Below are 21,719 nucleotides of genomic sequence, written 5' to 3'. Positions count from 1 at the left end.
GGTCATTGTCAGCTGAGTTGAGGAAGGAGTGGGTAGATATAAGTAATTTAGACTTCTGAAAGGCTTTTGAGAATATTCAGAAAACTTAGTATGTACTAAGAACTGAAATTTTATTAAATATAAAAAGCTGTTTAGAAAATTTTGTGTACAGTATAAGAATACTTTTGTTACAATATATACCTATATACACTCAGAAAAAGATTCTGAAAGAAACACAAGAAGAGAGCAACAATGATTGTCTCTGGATAGAGCAGGTGTAATTTATTTTTTTCAAAGTTAAGTTGGTGAACTTGATCACACAGGCCTGAGTTCATATCCCACTTCTATCACTTATTAGTTGTGTGATGTGACATTGAATAAGGAATTTAGCCTTGGTGCATTCCTTATCTGTAAGATGACAGCTATAGTGGTACCCATTCCCCAGGGCTATAAGGCAATAGCTTAGGCAGAGGTCTGGGAACTCAGCAGATGCACCAGCCAGTATCACTTACTGTGCCTTCTGCTTTGTTCCTCCCTCCTTTCCTTTCCTTTTGTCCTTCACTCCTCTGTTGTGAGCATGTGTTGGTGTTGTAATATGATAAACAAAAAGTAGTTAAATTTTTGTTAAGAATCAGCTAAAGATTGGCAAGACCGTTTTCGTGGATTGACATCTTGCTTGAAGTCAGAGACCAGATGGCCTGTCTGAATGGAGGATACAAATATTGTGAATGAGGCAGACTCAGCTATCCACTTGGGCTTTGAAAGTCTTCATGATTTTTCTAAAGGCTGTATCACATGTCACTTCCTGTCGACAGCCTATTGACTAGACTCGTCCTGGGACCCTGCATTGTGCAGGGATGTATAATCTCCTCAAGGATTTAGTAGTAAAGTAACACTTCCTTAGAGAAATCTCCCAAATTCCCATTGACATCAAACATTTCAACATGTGGAATGTTAAGCTAACAGAAATTCTGGGCAGGTGCATCCCAGGCCCTCCATCAATGATGCTGGACTGATGAACCTGCAGAGCAATTTCCCTGTGCCGTTTACCTGAGTGGGGACTTGGGTATGGACTGAATTCTGACTGTGAAATGATGGATCCAGTGTTCTTCTAGCTGGAAATGAAAAATATCACATAAAGTCTAAAAAGTGGGGCAAAGAAGATAGGCCGTTGGAGTAGATGCCTCGGGATCTACAGTCAGCCCTTGAATTTGGTCCTAGGTTTTCTTTTGTTTAAAACCCTAGGCGAACCACATGCTTTTTATTGTCAGGGAGCAAAACTCTGTAGCAAAACTGATCAGCAGAGACAAACGCTTTCCCTGGAAGTGAATTTCAGCAGGTGCCTATTTCACAGGTCCACATGTGAGGCCTTGGGTCATCCAGTGAGCAGAACTGTGCTCAGGTGTGATTTTACAGGACACAGAGATGCACTTTAAACAGACAGTTCCTGTGTCAGTGTTCTAGACCGGCATAACCTTGGATCATAATTCAGTGAAGGCATTTCTGCAAGAAGCAAAGATAATAAGCTCTGTGTACTTTCCTATTCTGTCTGTCTTTCTTAATGCCAGGAAAATCGAGATGTGGCTCTCAGTTACAACCCAGATGAGGAGTCTGGGGATCACCACAGTCTGATTCCTGAGGACATTAGCCCAATCATTTTATGTAGCCAGAACCAATAGCAAAATGATAAGAGGGAGAAACAAAATAGCAAACACTTTTGCTTTTCCTAGTAAGGGGTGGGGGGGATGATATTTAAGCACAGTACTGTTTTATTTCTTGCTCACTTGCTCACTTCTTTATTTCTATGATCAGTGTGAGTTGGTGGAGTCCCCCACATACACAATGACTCTAGGACTTTGATGGAGTTTTGGTGGTCTCATAGCTGCACCATCTGGCACCTCTGTCCTTCTTCACCACTAGAGGGAGTTACAACAGCAATTGAATGCTTTGGTCACGTGTTACTTTTTCCCATCAGCCTATTGGCTAAACTAGTCACATGGCCCTGAAGAAAGTGGGGATGTATCATTGCCCTGTGGTTTAGCAGAAGATGACCAGATGTCTGTGTATTCTGCACATTTTTGTTAAAATGTTGGTCCTTTGCCTCCAAAGAAAAGGACTAAAAGGAATTCTATTATTGGTCAATATGGGCAAACTTGGTTACTTGGTCATTGGAGTGTCCACCTAGCTCCTTAAACAGAGTTCTGGAACCTGGCATGGAAACTTGTCAATACAGGAGTTGCTATTCTCAGTCCTAAGCCGTGGCCTAAACAACTTGGAGTACAAAATCTGGGGCCATGGAAAGTCCCAATACTAAAGCCTCAGTAGTAGTGGAAACTGAATTTGCAGGCCCTGGGGGCTTACCTGTGTGCTCCTTGTACTGTGGAGAGGACATCCATCCTCTAAACACACCTGCCAGACCCCTTGGAGCCACTGACAAGGCATTGATGGGAACTGAATGCCCCATAAATCGCTCAGCCCCCAGGGCCTGCTAGGTACCCTGTCTTGCTTTTGACTCAAAGCCTGTTTATTTGTATCAAGGACAGGTGATACCTTAATCATCAATAAAGTAAGGTTTCCACAGCCCGCAGTAAATGTCTCGTCAAAGAAAGAGATTGTTGTTAGGACCCTGAGATGAAAGACCCTCTGTACATCCACTCACAGCCCTTGGTTTCAAATCCTGTAGAGGTAGAGCATGGAGGTTATAAGAAAAGCCCAGCCAGGCAGAAACCCTTGTTTTCACTTTCAAAATATCTATGGATTAATTCACCCTTATATTTTGGCTAAGATCTAGCACGAGCTTTTAATTTTCAATGAATAAAAAATTGGGCTTTGAGAGCAAATCTTTTGGCAAGGAAATAAAGAACTGTTACTAATATTCTCTATGATTATAATTGTTAAATAGTAGACATCTCTCAATAAGCGCTAACATTTATTACATTAATTAATAAAATCAACTCCTCTATAATAATACATAGTTACAGTTTATTGAGAACACTTCATATTCCTTAGTTAATATTCCCAACAACCTTATTAAATAGATATTATCTTCCTTTTATTAAATAGATGTTTCCTCGTTTGCAGATGAGGAAACTGTGGGCAACTGAGTGAAGTGACTACTGAGGTCACAGTGACAGCTGTGATTCAAGGGCACAACTATGTGTCATCAAAACCATTTTCTAACTCACTGTAAAGTACAATGAATTAAAATGAAATTATTTCTAGAATAAGACAGCAATGTAAATGAGAATTGAATTTTCATTTTCAGTTTAGGGATTCAGTTTCTAGGTAGATGCTTTTGAATTTCTCATGTATTCTGATTCCCTGAGGAGGGTGAATCTCTGCCCCACTGACCTATCCATGGTGGTTTGACTAGGTGGACACTTCCTTCCTACTGGTAGCATTCTGTCCAGGACTGTCTACAAGGGTCAAAAGTTTTGTAGGCGAGCTGTTGGGATTAAGTAATGGTCCAGTCCACAGCTCTGGGTATTGTGTTGGTCCCAAGCTTTGCTTCTGAGGATGCAATTACCTGCATGAGCAGCAAGGCTTGCTCTGGGAGTGTCTTCTGGTTGTACCTTTTATCCGTTCTTAAGCAATCTGAACAGTCTGCTTTTCCCCAGATAGAGTGAGAGTGGAGAGAACATATTGCTGCTCAGGTGTGGTCATTGTTGGTCATTGAATGGCTGCTGAGTCTCCATTCTGGAATAGTCCACTAGGGTTAACACAACAAAACCCCACAGATGGGAGGATGCAACAACCAAAATTTCTTATCTCATAGTTCCAGAGGTTGGAAATCTAAGATCAAAGAAGTTCAAGATCAAGTTGCTAGCAGGGTTGGCTTCTCCTAAGGCCTTATTCCTTGGCTTGGAGATGGTCCTCTCCTTGCTGTGTCTTCTCAGCAAGGATGTGGTCATCCTTTGGCACACACATCACTGTGCCTCTTCCTCTTTTTATGGCTGGATGAGAGCCCCACTTTTACATCCTTATTTGACCTTAATTACCTCTTTTAAGACTCTACCTCCAATATAGTTATAAGATATGAATTTTAGGAGAACAGTTTAATCCATAACATGCTCCATGTTGGACACGAGGGATCCTATTATAGACAAGGAGGAAACTCTCCCTATCCTCTGTCACTTTTCATGAGAGAAGTCTTAAAAATTCTTAACATAGTCATCAGTCACTGTGTGGCTAATGGTAGGATACAGAATGCAAGGTACTAATGCAGCTTAGAACAGGTGACTCTGACCCTGTCTAAGGGTAGAGAAGGCTTCCCTAAGGATGTGAGGTTGAAACTGGGGAATGGTGAGGACCAGGAAGGGGTTAGGGAGAAGAAACTTGGGGACAGTAAGAAGAGGAAATGATAGAGTGAGGGAGACTTTAAGGCATGATGTTCTGTATGCAGCAAGTTATAAGAAGTGAGAGGCAGCTTGGATTGAGCATGCCTAATAAGTGAAGGCAAGAGATCTTTCAAAAGAGTTTTGGATCCATAGTAACAGTGTTTTATATGTAAGATGGTGAAATTGCAATAAATTCACTCCAGAAAATAATGTTTCTGTCATTTATATCCTATTTGTTGAAAGAAATGATTGTCAAATTTCTGGATCCCTAAGGCTGAACTAGGAACTTATGTTACAAGTGCAGATTCCTGGTTCACACGACCCAGAGGAACAAGCACTATCTTACGAGGTTGGAGCCGGTGCTCTATGGTGCTGACACAGCTTGAGGCCAGAGGTTACCTACAGGGGCCCCTGCCTTTCACTCATCGAGGATCCAGAAAGCCTGTGTCTCAGTCCATTTCTGTGGCCATAAGAAACTGGCAGAAGCTGAGTAGCTTATGAGCAGTAGAAATGTATTTCTCGAGTTCTGAAGGCTGGGAAGTCCAAGATCAAGGTGCCAGCAGATTCCAAGCCTGGTGAGGGCCCACTTCTTAGTGTGTAGATATCCATCTTTCTCACTGTGTGGAAGCATTGTCAAAGGGCTGAGAAGTCTCTCTCTCTCTCTCTCTCTCTCTCTCTCTCTCTCTCTCTCTCTCTCTCTGACTGTGCTTTAAGGATGCTGCCCCCATCCTGTAATCATTACCCAAAAGTCCCAGCATGTAATAGCATCACATTGTTGATTAGATTCCAACATGACAATTTGAGGAGTGTGGGCCAGAAACTTTTAGACCATGGCACTAGAACTGTGGGCATGATTTGGACTGAAGATTCCACTGCTGACTATCTTCAGAAACCTGGCACTATCCCTCAGATCTCATCCATTCTGTCCAACTGTTATGTCTTGTTTTAATTGTGATTGCTGAAATATAATCTAGATTGCTTAGAAAAAAGAATATGGACAACTGAAGGAAGAACCCAAATTTTCTGAGTGCTGAACATTCTAACATAGTATGCATTTCAGTCCAAAGGCATTCTGTCTCTGAATTTGGGAAAACTAGTTTTTTAAAGTTGAATTTAAAAAAAAAAAAATTTGCTTTGCAAACTCCTTAAGAGCACTGCACTGCCTTGTTGGGCGAATCATATTTTTAACTTTCACTTCCCATCAACTTAAACACAATCTCTCTGAAACCGATGGGGCAGTTGATTCTAAATGAGTTTGCCTTTCATGCCGTGTTCTTCTGTCCGCTTGCCGCAGAAATGATTCCAGGTCATTCCAATTTATTTAATTAATTTTAGAGATGAAATTATTTTGCCCGGTAACTAGAATGCTAATGGGTCTTATTGTAATGGTTCAGTTCAGGTTTGTTGGTTTGAAAATAAACGCCTTCATTTCAATATTTGCCTTTTCGCTGTAGCCCGTTAACTGGTCATACACTGTGACCTCATTACAGCTAACTAAATTAAAGCACACCTAGATTTTGTAAAGTGGGCCTCTAATTTAACTGGCAAGTTTTGTACCCCTAAACTACCCCTCAACTGGCATTTCTAACTGATGAATGGGTCGATGTGATAGAATTAATACTTTTCAACATAATCTTTTTATCGGCACCTTGATCATACAAATTTATACTGATTTTTAGAAGTTCGAATAAAGTGAGGAAATAAATCTTAGCCTGCTGGAGTGTAATTGCGGCATTGAGATTTGTGGAGGTGTACGGCAGCTGTAATTGGGAGAGGTTGCCAGGACTCAGGGAGGGACAATGGAGCCTCTGCAGAATTGAAGGCAGAATTAAAATCTGCATGTTAATAGCTTTCCTGCCAGTCACGAATAGATTCATTCTTCACATCTCGGATATATAAAGCTTATTTCAAAATAAATTCTGGGGAACGTTCAACCTGATTGAATCTGCTGTAAGCTCTGTTAATATATTTGTTTGAGTCACTTACACTCAGAAGCTTTTTAGACAGAATATCACATTTTTATATTATTCATGGTAATGTAATTTCCCCCCTTTAGTCTCTTCAGGGTTTCCCATTAAGTCATGATATGCGGTTCAGAAAAAGTTGGATCGACCATTAATCACACTATCTGGACTTCTGTGTGTCTACTTTTTGTCCATCTCTTAAATCAGTCACTTGGCAGTGGCAAGACATGTGGCCACTCTAGACCATTTGATTGAAGAGCTCTTGTTAGGAGATTAGGCTGCTAATCTGCAAGCCAGCTAATGGAAATCATTCTGGGCAAGGAAATAAAACTGAACAACATTAGCAAAATCACTACATGTTATAGGAATCAAGTACATTCTAAATGGCTTAATCCTGTAGTTTGGCTCTTAAGCCTGGAGGGAAAATGAACTTCTTAGATGATCTGTTATGTAAACACCCATAACATGTATTGTACAATATACAGTACATGGGGCAGGACACCCATTGGGTGATGGAGAATCTTTAAAGGATTTTTATTTGATCAGGGTCATAGTTGATTAGGGGGGTAAAGAAAGAAGGGAAGGAGGACTGAATTTTTTTCCCCTCTACTGTGAAGGGAAATGTTTATGTTAAAAAACATCTGATACATGCTAAAATAATGTTTGCGGTTGAACTAAGTTACCTGGTACAGATCTAATCTTTATTTCAAAAATAACATTTGTGACTCTTAAAATTTCTCTGACTTTCTTTTCTTCTCTCTGTACAAATTGATAATTTTTTAAGGTTGCCATTAGAAGGCTGGCTCCTATTTGATCATTTAATCTATATATAATCACGGAGTGATGAAGCAGATATGAATATTGCAGAGCCGTAGGGACTCGACTTCAGCCCAAAAGGGCTACAAACGTTCTGAAGGGGCAGTGCCAAACACTTTTGGCTTTGAGGCTCCTAATGTATCCATCTATTACAACTCCTAAAGTATGATGGATAGTGAACATTCATAGGTAATATATGAACAAGTAGGCATGGTTGTGTAACAGTAAAATTTTATTTACAGAAACAGTCAATGGACTGGATTCAGCCTGTGGGTCGTTTTCTGGGCCCTCTTTTAGAGTACATGTTTGCCTGGGAGGCATAAAGTTAAAACACATTTTCTTCTTTGATTTTTATGACTTAAAAACATGATATTTGCAACATGAATGAGCGTTCTTTTTCTGAATTTTCATCTTTCCTGATATAACTCAAAGCCCTGCTTTGGGATTTCTAGTTAATCCTGGCACTTGTCAGACATCCTGCTCGTTGGTGGTTTTAGAATAGCAGCAAAGCTGGGACAGTTGAATGTGAAGGCAGGAGAGAGCCAGCTTGGAGATGATATACTTTCCATACCTGGGTAACCTGGGAACTTGTCAAGAGTTTGGAATGGAGATTTGGAGCTAAAGCCTGTGGGTTGAAATAAAAGTTGTTTTATTAGGGTACAGAGAGGAGAAAGGAATAAGGGAGGTGATGATAGGATTTGTCCCTTGGCAATCTGTAATAAGGAGTATGCTCCGGAGTCTGCTGGGGACAGATGTTGCATGGTTAGGATTCTCAGTGACAGTTTCTACATCCAACAAAATAGATATGATGGGACCACATTGTTGATGCTGGAAGAAACCTAAGGAAAGCAAAATTGTTCCAGTGTTTTTCTTGTGTTGCTTAAATGTCTCATCTCCTAAACTTCTATGTATCGATGTTTGAACTTTCCCAAGAGAAGGGAGCTGGTGGCCATTCGTGCTGGTATTTATTTTTACCTGCTTAAGTTCTTAATGCTAAAACTGACCCAGTGTAGTAAGGAAATGGGAGAGTATCTGCCTACGTTCTTGGAGAGTGGGAGAGTCATTATATAATGCAAGTGCTGGGATGTTCCGGGAAATCTGGGCAGGGCCGGTTCGTTCCTATCACCTTCAAAGGAAAGACTCAGTCTAGACCCAGAGAGGATCTCTGTGCCTCTGCTTTGAACGGTGAGTGTCATAAGCTCAGGCTCCCACTGCTGTGATAAGGAATATGCTCCAGAGTCTACTGAGGACAGATGAAGCACTCCTCGGGAAGCACACTCAATCTTCCTCCATCTACTTTGTGTTTCCTCTGCCAAGAAGCCATGGATTGCTGTCCATTTCACTCTGGAGCTAAAAGTGAACAGAAACCACTGTCGCCTTTTTTCCCCCCTGTGGTTTCCAACCAGAAAAACTAAAGGGCCAGAAATGTGCTGAGGATGATGGGAGAGGCTTCTCCATGATGTGAGCAAACCCACTTGTTGGTAGGGGCCTAGCCTTCCTTGGCTTTCGGGTGTACTGCTTTGTTAAGCATTGCATTGGCACCTTCTAGAAGGAACAAGATGAGAGAAAGGTCACTGGGGAGGTTATCCAAAGACTGGCTCACTCTATATGTGGACCCAGAGTTTCACGTGTAAATGCAACCATCATGTGAAGCTGAATTGGCTTCACCCCCCCTCCCCAAGAGTATTCTGGTAATACCATTCTGATGAAGCCATCTTGTCCTATATGCTGTCATCTGATTTATACAAAACCATCTGCTTCCCTATGAGTGTTTTATTTGGAATCCAGGAGAGGAGAAGGCACATCTGCACCTTCCGTAATGTCTGAATTTTAATGAATAAAACCATCCATGGTTTTTTTAAAAGGGAAGAGTATGACTCTATTTATAGTTGATATAATTTTGTAATTGAGATCCATGTTGGATGTTTACTGTCAGTTACAGAAGGAAGTTGACTTCTCTGCTGGCTTCCTGTGTAAAGTAGGGATGATCAGAGAGGCATCAAGGAGGGCCTGGGAGTCCATGGCACATGGAGTACTAGACGGAAGGTCAGGTTTCCCCATTAGAAATAGCTGCTTCCCCTGTACCACGTGTGTTGTTGATGTGCATATCTACAGCCCGGGCAGGAAAGGACTTCTGCCTCCCTGTTAGTTGTTTCTCTCCCATTAAAAAAGCAAGTTTTAAGTAAGTTATCATTCATTCATTCATTCACCCAGTCTTTACTTCTTCTTCATTTATTTTTCCTTTTTTCTTTTTGCCTTCTTTACTTACTGTTTTAATAGGTTTTATTACTTAGGTGTGGCAAGGCCAGCAGACCAGAGATGCCTGCCTATGGAAAGATGACTTGTCATATGCATCCAGGCCTCTATGTTATTCTGCTCTACCTTTCTAGACTTTGGTCTCTAAGCTAAGCCGAAGGGATTTATTCTCCCAACTTCTCTTGTTCCAACCTTCTCCTTTGATGGCCTTCTAAGGAGTTGGAAGTCTTTCCTGAGGTCATCTGACTGGCTTTTTTTGCAGGGAGGCAACAGATCTGATTTTCAAACAAATACTTGGAGTACAGTATGAGTTGGCAGGGGCAACAGGCCAAACCATGTGGCACCCCACGAGCAATAGCATCCTGTGGCTTAAATGCAGCAAAGTGTGGAGTCATCCTGACCTAAGGCAGTAACAGTGGAGGTGGAGACAAGGAGGCCCTGTGGTCCTCTGCATGTAGACCTGCTGCAAAGTGAAGGTACAGCAGCTCTGCTGTGGTCCTCGCTATTCACCCCTTAAGATCTGTGTGGTAAAGCCACGGTTTGCAAGCAGCTCTGGCTGAGGGCTAGAGAAAAGAAGTGCTAGATATATACATGCATAGAAGTAGATATAGGTAATAAGACATGATATACACCTGTATTGTGCAGTATGTACACATATGTGCCCCCCCATCTCTCTTTGGACAAAGCACCCTCAAGACAATACCGTTCTACAGTCCCAGTGTTGGAAGCGACTGTGGAGGTGACCACAGACAGCCCTCAGTTCGGGACATAAGGTTGGTTATTCAGCTCCCCCTTGCTATATTTTTTTTTTTTTTTTTTTTTTGGTACCGGGGATCGAACACGGGTCCTTGTGCTTGCACAGCAGGCAGTGAAACCACTGAGCTAAATCCCTGGCCCCTCCCCTTGCTGTATTTTTGAGTCACACTGGCAGTACTTGGCTCCTAGAAGCTCCCTGCCCTCCACAGCCCCTGGCTCTGAGCAGTGGCCCGGGCTCGCTGATGACAGAGGTGGTCCCTAGTATAGGAGTCTGTTTAGCCCTTTTGCAGAAATTGTAAGTCTTACCCAGGCACTAATTTTGCAGCATAGGCAGCCTGCTCTCCCACAAAGCACTGACATAGAAGAAAAGGGGCTCAGAGAAAACAGCAGTGCCTGGCAGACGACTGCTGGCTCTCTTGCCACTCGGGGTCCTGAGGAAAGTAGAGAAGTCTGCAGGAGCAAAGGAGAGCAAAGAAGGATCCTTTCTTCCCCTCTTTCTTCCTTACTTGCTTTAAAAAAAATTATATGTACAGTTAATGTTATGAGTTGGTTAAAAAATCCCTCTAATCTGTGTATTTCTAAATTTAAATGCACTCTTGTAACATTGTTTGAGTTAAGAAAGCTTTTTTCAGGTAATTTACAAGAAAGGAAGAATATTCTCTAATTCTTACTCAGAATGCCTTTTTATTCCGAACTTTTTCTCTTATACTCTTCCTTTTAGACAATTTTTGTTGAATAGTAGGAAGGTAGCAGTGTGTGGCACCTAAAACCAGGAGCTTTGGATCTTGTAAGCTTGGGCAAACCATTTATTCTCTTTGCACCTCATTTTATCCATCCGAATAATGGTGACAGTAGCATTGTCTCTATCTCAGGACTTCTGCATATTTTCATGGAGGTAACGTCCAAGAGGGTCCGTTACGTACTTCCTGCTAAGGAATGCCATTTACTCTTGTCATCAGTATTATTGTTGTAAGGGGACTTGAAACAAAGTCACAGTCCCAAAGCACTCCACATTTGCAGTTGTTTTACTGAGGACTCCAAGATGCCTCTTTGGGCTCTGCCCACCATTGCTGGAGTAGTCCTCCTCTGACAGATGCCAAGGAGAAAAACGAAAATGCCAGCTCCCATAAACATTAAACAGTCTCTGCAGAATCGCAATGCCTCGATGTCTCTGTTTTTGTAAAACTGTCTACTGCAGTGTATTTATTATTCAGCGATAATAATAGATCGCTGCTTATAGAATCCAGGGAATCCGGTATTGTGGAGCGGAGGAAGGAAAGTACAAGGAGAAGAACGGCGAGAGATGGAGGTCCAGCCAGACCCGGGCTATTAATCATCACCCTCCATTATTTCCTGAAGATTCATTCATTGTTCCATAGGTGCCTAGAGGGTCAATTAGAGACCGTAGACAGCCTCTTCCAAAGACACAGGAGGGTCAATTAGGCCCTCCTTATAATTTTCTGCTTTAACAGCAAATGCCAGCCTATTGCACATCATATGTGAGGGAGTTTGGAAATAAACAGAGTACTTTCCCCTTTCCTTGTAAAAGAAAGAAAGGAACAAAGATCTAACAAGGAGAAATGGAGGCAGGCGGCCACTAGCAGCACACAGCTCACTGGCTGTCAAGCTCTCATCCAGGGAAGGTGAGGGGTGTTTTATCACTGACTGAGGCTTTTGGGGAGCAGAGTTCTTGTGGGGCCAGAGGTCCAGTAATAGTCAGGGAACTTCCATGATGGAACACTCTGTCCCCATATCTGGGGTAATTCATTTATCTTGGGTTCCCTCTTAGCCGTGCTGGCATGGGAGTATAATTACACAGTTATCTGCAGGTAGTACCTGGAAACAGTTGCAGTGGGAATCAGGAGAGGCCGGATTGGCATTGGGAGGGTCACTGTTCCTACCCACTAGCTATGGTCCATGGTAAGAAAAGAATTTGGGTAACTGCAGCGACATGAATTTCAAAGAAGGCAATGGGTCTGAAGCTAAAGTGAGTGCATTTGTGACTGTGGAAGCCTTGGCTGAAACAATGAAAACTGTCCTGTATTTCATTTTCTGAAGAGAGAGGACACGGATGTACATTCCTCTAGGGCAGGGATTTGGAACAGTGCCTGGCTCCTAGTGGGCCCTTGATGAATATTTGCAGATATAATGAGTTAATGGATCTGGGGCTGTGATTCTGCAGGTCTCGGCTCCTTCCTGACCTACGGAGAAGAGTTTCCACCCAGGAGCAGCTTTGGCCCTGGCTGCCGCCTCCACCCTGGCATTAACTTTCTTTTTACCCCTTTTGCCTTCTGATACCTGGGTGTGAAACAAGACTCATTTCCAATGCTTTGAGTCTCCATCCTCATTCCCAGCTCCTCACCTAGGAGTTACAAAGTGATCACTCGCAAAGGTCTTTTGTTTGGCTTGCTGTGGCTTTCTGTCTTAATGAAATAAATAAGTTACCACTGACATTTTAAAAATTGGGAGGCTTACACTACATCAAAATTGTGATTTTCTATTTCTCTTGCAAAAGCTGGCCTGGTATGATTTGCCTGCAGTTTCCTTTTGGTACTGATTGGGTGGACCTGAGTGGCTGCTGCACCTGTTTAGCTGGGCCCATTGCTCGGTGTTTCTCCACAGTACCAGCAGGCCCATTCCACTCACAACGGAATCTCCCAGGCTGCCGGGGCAGTGGAGTTTGCAGCGATCCTAGCTCATGAGCCTGCCTGCTTGTGTCCAGCTGCTGTGGCCTCTCCTAGGCCTCCTGGATTTCAGCCTCCAATTCACTGAGCTGACTTCTGCCCGAGTCACCTCTCCCCAACCCTATCTGGTGGTGCTCCGAGAGCCACACCTTTGTGTGTGGACTTCTCTGTGGATGCTTCTTCACCAAGCCGTCCTGGGCTCTTCCAGAAGACTTCCCTGACCCCTAAGTCCCTTTTCTCCACAGCCTTCTGGCTGAGCTTGGTTGCCTCCATGCTCTGTAGTCTCCCAGATACCCTGTGCAGCTATTGCTGTGTTGCAGCCGTCTGTTTACTATCCAGCCCAATTCCTGACTATAAGGACTTTCTGCACAAGGTCATATTCCGGGCATCCTGACAAGATCCCAGCATGGGACAGGGGTCTTGGTAGTGCGAGGTGAGACTGCAGGTAGGGCAGAAGTTCCCAGGTGCCTCAGGAGTCCTAGGGAGGCTGTAGGTCCTCTTTTCATGGGAATGGCAAGCGCTGGGAAGGCTTATGTTGCAGCATCTCATAACAAGGGTACTGAGTATGTATTTTAGGAGCTCTCTGGTTTCAGCCTAGCAGGATAGATTTGCAAGGTTGCAAAAGTATCAGCAGGCAGACTCTGAGTCCACTCCAGGCAAGAGAGCAGGGAGGCCAGAGCCAGGGATGGACATAGAGAAGGGGAGGCTACTGATCTAGTGGAGAAGGGCAAGTGGATTGCATTCAAGTGTGGGGGTACAAGGAAGACACTATCTGGTCAAGGAGTTTATGAAATGACCGCTCCCCATTTTCTCCCTTCCTCACAAGTCTCTGCATCACCTTGGAAATGTAGCCTCTGTCTGATTAAATACAGCCAGGAAGCAAGGGGCTCCAAGCAGCGTGCAATTTTGAAGCAGCACTATTAGCAAATAGCCACTGGCTTGATTTTTAGTGTGCATATATTTTTGTGTATTCCACATGGATTTTCTTTTCTTTTTCTTCTTTTTAATCCTCCTCCTTAAGGGAAACCCCCTTTTTACAGTAGCTTCTTGGTAGAGTTTCTAACTAATGACTTTAATCGTGTGAATGTAGAGCAGAAATGGACAGGGAAAATCCTCAGCCCATTTATCTTGCAGACCCCAAGTGAACAGGCACAAAGCCACAACTTCCACCCTTGTCCCCTCCCTTTGTACTTTACCTCAATTTATGACTTGGCTTACACTCTGTTGCAGAAAGCCCAGTTTCCCAGCTTTCCCCTAAATCTACATTTTTTTCTATTTTGTCTGAAATAGCCAAAGTCTCTGGAGTTTGCTGTCATGTTGCTTCAGAAAAATTAGTGACATTGGAAGCTGTCATCTTATTTTATGTAATTTTGGTTATATAAAGAAATTTGTAAAACCATTCTCTCCCTTCCCTCCTCATCTCTGCAGTTCAGGAGATTATATCAGATGATAATCTGTAGAAAGGTACCGATGGTAGGGCTTCTGTCCACACAGTAGTTTAGAGTAAGTCAGTCCTACTGAAACAGGTATGTTTTGTAACATAAATTCTGAGCTCCATTTCAACCTGAAGACTTTCTTACTTTGTCTTTATGTAAGACATGGCAGAGAAAAATAATTTCAATTCCTGTGGGTCTGGATTTGCTGGCTGTAATATCATTAATATCATGAATAAGAGTAGTGATAAATATTGTTTTGGAACCAATCCTTTAGTAAATAAAAATTATTGCAGCTCTAGTGATTGAGTTCTTAGGTTAAGAATTCTGTACCCTAAAAACTTAGGGGTTATGAAAGCCAGAGAAATAAATAGACATTTTATTTTGGTGCTAAGGTTGTGGTATCTTTCTGTATTTGTTCTCTGTTGTTGCATAACAAATTACTACACATTTAATGGCTCAAATCAGCACCTGTTTGTCAGCTGCAGTGCTGCAGGCCAGAAGTCAGGACACAGTGTGGCTTTTTTCTCAGCTCAGGGTCTCACAAGGGTAAAACCAAGGTGTTAGCTGGGCTTGAGTTCCTTCCTGCAAGCTCTGGGGAAGACCCACTGCCAAATTCATCAGTGGAGGTATTGGCAGGGTTCAGTTCCTAGTAATTCTGGGATCCCCATTTCCTGTCTGCCCTTCAGCTGGTGGCTTCTCTCGGCTTCTGGAGGCCACCCACGGTCCTCAGAACTTGGCGCCTGCATCTGCAAAGGCAGGAACAGAAATGCTAGTGCATTAAATCCTTTTTGTGCATTGAGTGCCCTTGGGCCTTGCATCTCTCTGGTTTTCCTTGATTCAGTCATTGGAGCCAGATTCCAGGGACCATGTGATGAGAATAATCTCCTCTTAAGGACAGTGGATTTGGAGACTTAATTAACACCTGCAGCATCAGTTCCAACAGCACATCGGTGACTGAGTAACTCGCAGCCGCCATGTGTGTACACCATGGGCTGGGAGCCTTGGGCACCAGGGCAGAATTTTACCCAGGCCTTCTTTGAGCTGATCCTGCCAGATGCATCCTGCATCCCATTATAGACTTGATACCCACATAGCTCCAACGCTATATTATTTTTTAATAATAGAAAACAAAGCCTAGACCTGTTCGGAGGCAGAAACTTTAGTATAAAAGAAAGCTGGTACTTGTCCTTGAGGAAGGTATCGTGCTAAAACAAGGGATTTTAGGTGGAGCACGCTAGATGGAACTAGAGATCTGACTGTGGAAAGACCTTCAACTGTGCTTCTAGCAAGTGATTTCATGAGAAAAGGCTGAATGGAGAGAGGGAAAAGGGGGATTGTGGTCTTCATTTACCGGCAGATATAGAGGTGAACTGGAAAAGGTTGGATCTCTGATATGACCTGATTCAATACATTCTCTCTTCTGGGCCTCAGTGTCTCCATGGAGAATGGGCTAACATTCAGGGTTGCTGTAGTGATTAAGCAGTGGGAAATAGATGTTCAGGCATACAGTGAACACTCCACAGATGTCCCTTCCATTGTCCTTCTTTTGAATAGAGTTGTTGAACCAGATTGGATGCTAGGGCCTCCATTTGATCCAGGCTGTCTAGACATGACAAACTTCTCAGCTTTTCCATGGTGGGATCCCTAACAGGCTCAGGAAAAGGAGTAAAGGGATCAAGAGGCTAAGATTGTTGCTCCTAGCTGCCATGCCACATGCACTTTCTTTATCTCAAAAATCTGTGCAGTGCGTGAACAAACGTTTCCATCATGTGCCAGTTGTGCGGACACCCCAGGAATGTATATGCCCCCGCTTGGGTCTAGGGCTTCTGCTGTAGGGTGGGCCAGGTTGGGGAGGCAAGCCAGCCATCAAAAGTGGCTATTAAGGGGACACTCCTGTGAGATTCATGCAAGTAACCCTCTGTCCTTGCTGAAGTCACAGCTCAGGAGCTCCTTCTGTGCTTGCCCTGTTGTCCTGAGTTGGTCCTGCCAGACTTGTCATGCACCGCATCATAGATTTGATACATGCGCAGCTTTTTGCCAGACACTTGTAACCCATCAGTGCTAACGCCCCAGATTCCACCTGGCCTTGCCAACCATCCGATGCCTCATTTTAAGGAGGTGAAAACCTATGAGCCAGAAGTCAGGATCTTCACTGCAGGGAACCATGTTGGTGCAAGTGCTGAGCTCCTCGCTGTTGTAATAGAGAGACAGGAGCCTGGCGTGGGTACAGACATCCCATCCTTGAGCTGTGCGAGGTGATGCACAGTCAGTCAACTGCATAAACGCAACTTGAGCACACTCAACAGCTCTACTGCTTCCCCTGCCATGTGCTGCCAGAACCCTTGGAAAAGGATTACAGATGTCCTCTTTTCCTTCCCTTGTTCCTCCCCCTAGCTTTCTTTCTTTGCACCCATGGCACTCTGCACTTCAAGCTAAATATAATGTGTTTGATTTCCCATCATACATACTAATCAGGTTTGAAAGTTGTCTTGTGCGGCTTTAAAAAGCTAGCCACGAGCGGTGTGATTTCTCCAAAAGGATGTCTGCAATCAAGATGATTACATGGGAAAATAAATCATAATTTATATCGCTGAAAATGTCATTTGCAAAACACTTTGACAATACTTCCTTTCACTCTATTTTTCTGTATATGGGGTAAGTGCTGCCCTTCTGCAAGTTCCTTTTATTTTATTTATTTATTTCCTTTTAATGCTCTGAATATCATGGAAGCAATTGCAGTTTCGGGGCAGCATCGGATGGATCAGAAACAAAACTGACAGAAAAGAAAGCCAGAAAGCCCCAAGTTGAGCCATACCAGCCTCCTCAAGAGAGCCTAAAGATATTCTATATTTAGGATATGCACACATTCATGCTTTTTTTTCCTATCGAAAGGGAACTTAAAGGCAGACTTTGAGAACCAAAAGCTCTTCAGTGGTCCATCTCTCTTCTGTATACCTGCCTTGGGGTTGAATAAATTCAGTAAATTATCCAGAAGACTGGATCAATGATCTGATTCATTAATAATCTCTTGGTATTAAGAACTATTTCGCATTGTGTCCTGATTGATACATATATTATTTCCACAAGTGCCAGTAGTTAATATCTGAGGTAGATTTTTAAAATTTTTCATTAGTATATGTTTGTGATATATAAGGAATATGTTCATCCTGAGGTATTGGCACCTACTCATGTCACATCTTTATCCTTTATACTTCCTCCCTCATTCCCTCCTGTCTTTGCCTATCTCCGGTAGTTTTTTTTTTTTTTTTTTTTTTTTTTGTGCTGGGGATCAAACTCGGATCCTTCTGCTTGCTCAGCAGGCACCAGAACCACTGAGCTAAATCCCTGGTCCTACTGGTAGATTTTTATAATGGCCAATTCTTGCCTCTCTTTCTCATAAGCAGAAACACCTTGCCTTGTGAAGTTGTACATCTTCACTAAAGACTCACCCCTTGTGTCTGTGTGCCTCCAGAGACTCCCTTGGGCCAGTGAGACATTTGCAAACATGACACAATCACTGGCTTGTAAAGCATTTCTGGGATGGCACTTGCCAGTGCTCCAGGCTTGGAACCTTTCCATTTCTTGTGTGAACCCTTCCACTTCTGGTGCAGACCTTTCCCCTTCTGATGTGAACTCCTCCACTTTCCATGCGAGCCCCATCACTTTTGTTTGTGAAATAACCTTGCTAACCTTCTTGGTGATGAGAGACAAGCAACTGAGTTGCCACATTGCCCCAAGCAAGAGCCACCCAAGCCCTGGAGACAGAACTGACGGTGGCCACCTGCCCAGCTGAGCCTAGCTCAAATTGCTGACCCACAGAACTATGGAATGAAAATAAGCAGCTGTTGTTCTCACCACTGATGTTGGGGATATTTTTTGCGTTTAGGATTAATGGGGACGATTCTCATGAATTAGACTCTTTGCCAGGTCTTAGGAAGATGAGAGATGTGTCCTAGTTTTTCCTTTTTCTCCACTGCAAGGTGGTGTTGGGACAAGTCAGTGGTGAAGGAATTCCTACTGGTGCCCTGGCCAATGACACATGAACTTTTCACGGAGGAAGTTACGTGCTTTAGGGGTACTGAAAAGTTTAGGATCCTTGAAATCTCTTCCCTGTCTAAGGAAAGAAGTAGAGAGAGTGGTAAGATGCAGAGGACTCAAAGGGGACCTTCCTCCAAGGCTTATGTAGAAACAAGATATGTTTCTCCCAAACTATTAGTCTCTTTCATTTGAACTTTATTTATGAGAGTGTTTCCTTCTTCCCTTTTTGCTATTAAGGAGTTCAAAAACAAATTCTGAGCACCTTTCTCTTCAACTCCAGCAAAGTCATAGTACCTGATGGTACTGCTCTGGCAACTGTTTTCCTTAATCTATTTTTCTTCTTCTCCCTCTCCTCTCCCCGCTTCTTCCTTTTTTTCTTGGCTCCATTTTCTTCTTATTCTTTTGCCTTTTCCTTACTTTTGATATGCAGTGTATATTTAGGAATGCCATCTCAAATCTCCCCTGCTTTTTGACAAGACAGATGAAAAATAAAAATAAAGACCAGGTACACTGAGGTTTTTCAAGCTCTGGGAAGGGTGCAGAGAGGTTCTTGGGTTTTGGTCTCCTTACAATCCGTAAGTCAGCAGGGCCTGCAGCATCTCTTCAGCGATTCATTCCCAGATCCCAGACTTGACATCTGTGCTTCTAGGTTTGAATTCTGGCTCTATCACGTATTTGTTTCTTCTTAATGCCTTAGCACATTGCCAAGAACTCTGTGGCTTGAAACAGTGCCTATCTGTTATCTCACACTTATGGAAGTCATGAATTACAGTCAGTTTCTCTGAGTTCAGGGTGTCAGGATCATGAGCTCCTTCTGGAAGCTCAGGAGGACTGTCCATTTCCTTGCCGTTCTCAGCTTCTGGAGGATGCCTGCATGCCTTGCCTTGTGGCCCCTCCCTCCATCTTGAGAGACAGCAACCAAGTGTCACTCCATTCCCTTTACTGGCTCTGCTTCCATCTTCCATTTCCTTCTAATCTGACCCGTGTCCTCTTCCTCCTAAGGAACCCTATGATGACGCTGCTGTTCTCTCCATCTCAGGGTCCTCCCCTTAATCCCACTACAGAGTCCACTTGGCCCTGTGAGGTTGATCAAGGCCACCGGGGCTGGGGGTTAGGCTGTGGACACCTCTGCTGGGAGTCATGGTGCTCTTACCACAGCCCCTCATTCTGGGCGACAGTATCATCCTACCAGCTATTTGCAGACATAAAAAATACATGCCTTGTCGGGTGTGTTTGGGGGGGAAGTAATGTCATTGGGTGATTGGAGCCTTGCTCAGCAAGCCATCGTGGGCCTGGGTTCAGAACCAGCCTGTGGGTAGACCATCACATCTTCACCCTCCCAGCATTCCTTCAGCAGACACGTATACATTGGCTGTTGTCCTGTCCACTGGGGCCGCTCTACCTAAACTCCAAATTGGGAGGCTGCAAAGTCCATGAGTAAGGTGTGGGCAGCTTCCACATTTGGCGCGGTCTCTGCTTCTGGTCCCCAGATGGACATTGTGCTGTCTCCTCCGATAGCAGAGAGAGGATGGGTTCTGGTCTCTTTTTATAAGGACACTAATTCTGTCGTGAGGGCTCCCCCTCGCATGACCTCATCTAAATCTAACCACCTCCCAAGGGCCCTGCCTCCACATATTATCACAGAGAGGTGTAACTAATGAATGTGGGGCTGTGCGCCAATACTCACTTTGTAACAGCTTCTCATTCACATCTCTGCCCAGTCCCAGTGGAGTGGGGAAGGAAGGCTTGCTGTCAGAATCTGGAGAGCGCCCTGTGGCTTTCCCAGTTGTGGGAAAAGCCAGCTGTGCTGTCTTGGGCTTGTGGCTCCTCTTCTGTGAACTTCCTGGCCTCCTCTGTACAGTGTCAGGCATACGATATCCACGTCAGAGGATGGTTGGTTCTGTGGAGCAGTTTGACATCCAGTGCCACAGCTCTTTTTTCACCCATGAAATGCAGCAGAGGGACGTGCTCAGGAGCAGCAGAAAGAGAGCATCCTACCTCCCAGGACCAAACAGGCCCCTTGGCCTCTCCAGCAGGGATGTGGCTCCAATGGCAGGTACAGCAGACTGAAGGGCTTTAGTGGCACCAAGGTGGATTTTACTTCCTCCTCCTAGACTTCCTGCCAGGAAGGTGAAGATGTGCGATTAATTGAGCACTGATAGAGCACCAGGAACATGCTGATTGCTTTCTGTGCATTATCTTATTCATCAATCAGGGGAGGGTATGGCTGTCATCCGTTTACAGTTGAGGGAATTGAAGATCAAAGGCCTTACATCTCTGTGACCAGTAGTAGTAGTGGCAGCGGTATTGCTAGCAATCAGGTTGGCAATGAAAATAGTAGCAATACCAGAGCTGTCAAGAGCAGAAAGTGACATTTACTGTGTCAGGCACTAGGCTAAAGCTCTGCATTATTTGTTTATCCTACACTAGGAGCTAAGTACACTCATCATCTCCATTGTCAGATGAAGAAACTGAGGCTCCGAGTGGCCCAGTGATTATCCCAAGTCTCTCCTGGGTGCAGAGTATGATTGGCCGATGCCTAATTTGAGTCCCTGTTGTCTCCGGATAGTCTCAGAAGGCTGTGGTGGCCACCAGTGCCTTTCCTCTTCCACTGCCAAGAACAGGGCTCGTTCTGTCCTAAAAGGTCCCCACCATCCCAAAGGATGCCCTTTGCTGCAAGTCTAGGTCAAAGGAGTATAGCTGGCTGCCCTGATCATCTGGGGAAGCTGGCACCGGCCGCACGCTGCCTTTGTGTCTCAGAGCAAAGCAAAGGAGGAAAGTTTCCTGTACCTGAACCACCACTTGGGCAGAGCCTCCAGCCACTGTGGTCTCTGTGAGGCCCATTACCAGGCTGGAGTGACAGAGTGTGGCAATCCTGCAGCTCATCCCGTGTCTAATGGAACTGAAACGAGCACCCTACTGCCCTTGTTTTCCAGTGGCTTGTCCAGGGCTCGGCGAGGTTTATTAATCTTAGCGTATAACGGAAAATGTGTTGCCATGTTAAATCTCCAGCCGCTGCTCACTACTCGGTGATTGAAGGCGGCAGGAGTCTTTGTCTTATTTATACACTGTGCCTGCGAGAGACACTTAGGGCAGGGGGATGCCATTGTAGAAATCCCGTGTGGAATTCAAAAGTGTGCATTAGTGCCTTTGACCAGATGGCTCTAAAATATGCCACTGTAACCGAAAAATCATCCTCTGCAAAATGCTTCTGAAGAACCTCAACTGTGAATAATAACTGCCTCAAGTAGGGCCATCATTTTAGAAAATGTATGAGGTAGGGGTGAACATGAGGAAAGTAGGAAAATGTTCCTGCTTGTCTTCCCATTGTCCCTCCTAAGGCCTGCATGAGGAGAAAAATCTGCCCAGTGCAAGAAACCATGGGAATAGTTAGGCCATTTAGAATCACTTTGAGTTATCATCCAGAAATTGCTAACCGTTGCTAAGTTATAT

General features: G+C 44.0%; 1 protein-coding gene across 4 annotated transcripts in view; it reads left to right on the top strand.

Annotated features, from left to right (window-relative positions):
* Wwox (WW domain containing oxidoreductase) overlaps positions 1-21,719 on the top strand; it is a 930,576-nt gene that overhangs the window by 382,017 nt on the left and 526,840 nt on the right. For 2 of the 4 annotated variants that reach the window (XR_015450909.1, XR_015450905.1), the window contains exon 8: positions 1-21,719. This exon is cut by the window's left edge and continues 90,401 nt beyond it; it is cut by the window's right edge and continues 290,824 nt beyond it. The exons of the other annotated variants lie outside the window; for them this stretch is intronic. The gene's annotated coding sequence lies outside the window, so the exon portion shown is untranslated. 4 annotated transcript variants of the gene reach the window in all.

This window comes from Heterocephalus glaber, unplaced genomic scaffold (assembly GCF_053883595.1).
Source record: "Heterocephalus glaber isolate CG9 unplaced genomic scaffold, H.glaber_assembly_v1.0 deba00000071, whole genome shotgun sequence".
Lineage (NCBI taxonomy): Eukaryota > Metazoa > Chordata > Mammalia > Rodentia > Bathyergidae > Heterocephalus > Heterocephalus glaber.
Note: the sequence above shows the minus strand (reverse complement) of the source record. Positions and strands in the feature narration are given on the sequence as shown.